This window comes from Etheostoma spectabile, unplaced genomic scaffold (assembly GCF_008692095.1).
Source record: "Etheostoma spectabile isolate EspeVRDwgs_2016 unplaced genomic scaffold, UIUC_Espe_1.0 scaffold352, whole genome shotgun sequence".
In the NCBI taxonomy this organism is placed as follows: Eukaryota; Metazoa; Chordata; class Actinopteri; order Perciformes; family Percidae; genus Etheostoma; species Etheostoma spectabile.
Window position 1 is genome coordinate 688,841 of NW_022605591.1, and position 3,384 is coordinate 692,224.

The 3,384-nt window shown below is 41.3% G+C and overlaps 1 long non-coding RNA gene and 1 pseudogene across 1 annotated transcript; both read left to right on the forward strand.

Annotated features, from left to right (window-relative positions):
• Positions 1-428, forward strand: LOC116686355 (uncharacterized). The gene is made up of 3 exons (XR_004331228.1): positions 1-39; positions 123-241; positions 319-428. It is a non-coding gene; the product is annotated as an uncharacterized LOC116686355 (long non-coding RNA).
• The window catches only part of LOC116686311 (uncharacterized), a 114,164-nt pseudogene that overhangs the window by 101,705 nt on the left and 9,075 nt on the right, over positions 1-3,384 (forward strand).

A 3,384-nucleotide genomic window follows, 5' to 3' on the forward strand; every position in this document is an offset into this window, starting at 1 on the left:
GTTGCATGGTCCAGCTGATGCCAGCAATGCTTTTCACAGGTATATTTTAAACTCAACAATTTTTGCTAATACCGCTCCCTCAGCTTCTCAATGCAAACATATGCCTATTTTCTTTTTTGCAGGGTGACGATGCAGTGTACATATCCTCTGGCTGGACTGTTGCGTCTCTTTTTTGTATATAGGTTTGAGTCTGAAACAGCTGGTGTTGGTCATATTGTGCATTCTGCACACTCCAGTGAAGGTTGGTGGCTTGCCCGTTGAACTGAAAAAACATCCCTAATATCACATGCCAACATCTGTCTGTCCTCCATACTCTAGGTCTACTGAGTCCCACCATCAAGCCAACAACCATGCTTCAAACACCATTGTCCCGTGAAAGACATGTTTCAATTCAACCTGCTTACCGGCCTTCTGCTCAGTATATCAAAGTATCCAATGTTTCAAACAATGTCTCAAAAAACATTGCAAGCTTTTCAGAGAACACCTCCAGCTTTCCAAAGAACCTATCCAGCGTTCCAAACGGCGACTTGAAGAAAATGTTCAGTTTTTCAGAGAATATATCCAGCTTTCCAAACATTATCTTGAAAAACACAGCTAGCATTCTAAACAATGTCTCAAAGAAAGTGTCTGGCTCTCTAAATGTCTCAAAGAACATAGCCAGCTTTCTAAAGAACGTATCCAGCATTCCAAACAATGTCTCGAAAAACATAGCCAGTTTTTCAGAAAACTTTGCCAGCATTCCAAAGAATATATCCCGTTTTCCAAACCATGTCTCAAACACAGCCGGCTTTCCAAACAATGTCTTGAACGTATCCAGCTTCCCAGGGAACATGTCCAGCTTTCCAAACAATGTCCTGAACGTATCCAGCTTCCCAGAGAATGTGTCCAGCTTTCCAAATGTCTCAAAGAACATATCCAGCTTTCTTAAGGATGTCTCAAAGAAAGTATCCAACTTTCTAAACAATATATCAAAGACCGCATCTGGCTTTTTAAACGATGTCTCAACAACAGCATCCAGCTTTCTAAATGTCTCAAAGTAAGGTAGGTTTGTTACTTATCTGAAATTTTGTTTGTTTTTTCTTTTTGTAATTCTCCTATTCTCTCAACAGGAGCCAGAGGGTCATCCGAAGTGAGTGACTCCATAATTTGGATTGTGATTTCATGGGTTTTAAATGTAAAGCTCAATAAAATGGTTTCTTAAATGATCTTAACTAGTCATTGAGACTATTTAAAAATGTATGTACCTTAAGTGGCTCAAAGAGCCATGTGTTTTGAACTTGATTTAAAGCAGGCTCCTAAGTTGGACCTAGCCTGAGGATTTTAGACTGAAATTAACCTATGTGGAGTGCTGTATGTTAGTGCTTTACGAGGTCAAAGGATGTTTTCAGGACTGCAATGACACATCCCAACATAGTAAAATGGAAACAACATTGCCCAAGACGTGGAAAATGCTTGGATAATTTTGAGAATTTCTTTTTTTAAGATTCTAAAAGTCTCGGATCCTCAACTGACTACAAAGCCTGCACATCTTCAGTTTTGAGCCGGGTCCTTAGAACAGTCAATGTGCTCAAGCTCTGACGACAGGTGGTGTGATTCTGTTACACTGCTGGGGGCAGTAGAGGGCAATAACCGGGTTGTATGGCAAGATGGTTGAAGCCATGTGAATCTATCCAGCCGCGTCTTTAGTCCATATCTTAAGATCCCTACATGATGTGGTGCTACAGTGAGCGAAAGTATAGTGGACAATGGGCCGTGTGGAAGAACTTATGTGGAGAAGCTCAAGCCAAGAGAACTTGGCAAGCATGTAATACTCAACAAGGAAAGCAAGCAGCCGGGCAACAGAACGACCCGCTACAGCATCTATGTTCTCAAACCCACCGGAATCCTCAGACTTCAAAGTCACAAGACCAGGTTAAAGTGGAGAAGATGGTTCAGTTACTTCAGTAGCTAGTTACCTGGATAAGCATCAGATACTGATCAGGTGAACATACTAATTGCATGGGGGATGAGGCAGATGTGTTAAAAGGGCTAACATATCCCCAAATATGGCCATATATATGAACTGAAACTGGTAACTTGGTCAGCAACGGCATCACAAAGGCTTTTGTGCCAAATGTGAAAAGCTAAATTTAACCAGCAAGCTCTGGGGCCATCCAAATCTGCAGACTTATAATACATACTAATGTGAGGTTCAAGATTGATACAAGGGCTGATGTTTGTCATACCAGATTAGAGCGGGTGTACAGACAGATTTGCTGTGGCACCGCATACAACCTCACCTCAGATTTAAAAAAAGCACTGTTTAGGCTAGGCACTGTACCGCTGTATTGGATGTAGCCAGAAAAATACTCTGTGGTGGTAAATGCACCACAGAGGACATTGAAGTGAAGCACCTGAAGACGGATCTGCTAAGTAAATCTGCCTCAGACTTGTAGCCAAAGTAGATAGCATTGACTTGGTCTCTGTAAAACAATACCCAAAGCTGTGCAGCGGGTTAGATTGAGTACAGCAGCAGTACACAATTTAGCTCAGACCAGAGGCCAAGCCTTTGTCTTTGAAAGTGCCTCAAAGTACAGAAGGAACTCCAGCACATGGAGCAGCTAGGAGTCAGCAGCCAACAGAGCGGTGCTTTGGCATAGTGGTCACACCAAAGAAATTGAAGGACAAAATCCAGATTTGTGAAGACGTCTTGCCCCCTTAACAAAGCAGTGTGCCGGGAAAGGTCTGTGGACATGCTGTCTGGTGCAAAGATATTCACAAAATTGGATGCCAACATGGGGTTTTGGCAGAACCCATTATCAAAAGACTGTGCCCATTACATCACTTTTATCACCCCATGTGGGCGCTACTTCAACCGCTTACTATATGGTGACTGAAGTGACAGAAAGCTTAGAAGAAGTCGTCTGCCACATAGATGACATCCTTATATGGGGTTTGACAGAGAAATTCATTTTTATAAATCTTTTATTTCATATTTCTCTGCAGTAGTGTCTTAAAATATTATGACTTTCATTTATAGCTTTCATGATTATTATATTCATACCTTGATTTTCAAATGAACTTATATGCTTACTATATTTTATAATCTTAAATGCACATTTAACAATACTGCTTTTCTTTCAAACTGTGTCTGTGTTTTCTTTAGTTGCTGCTGCATAACCAAGAGGCAATAAATGTCTCGCTGTGGTATGTCATAGAGATAACCAGTGTCTTAGATCCGAGGTCAGTCAGAGGAGGTTCTTTTAGGTAGCCATAAACCAAATAACAGATGTCCTCTCTTCTGTCCTCTTGTTATCTCTATGTGTCTGACTTTCAATAAAGCAAGAGAACTGCAGAGAAATCCCCGGAGTTCTCGAAAGGTCATGCTGCAGATAGGTGGCTATT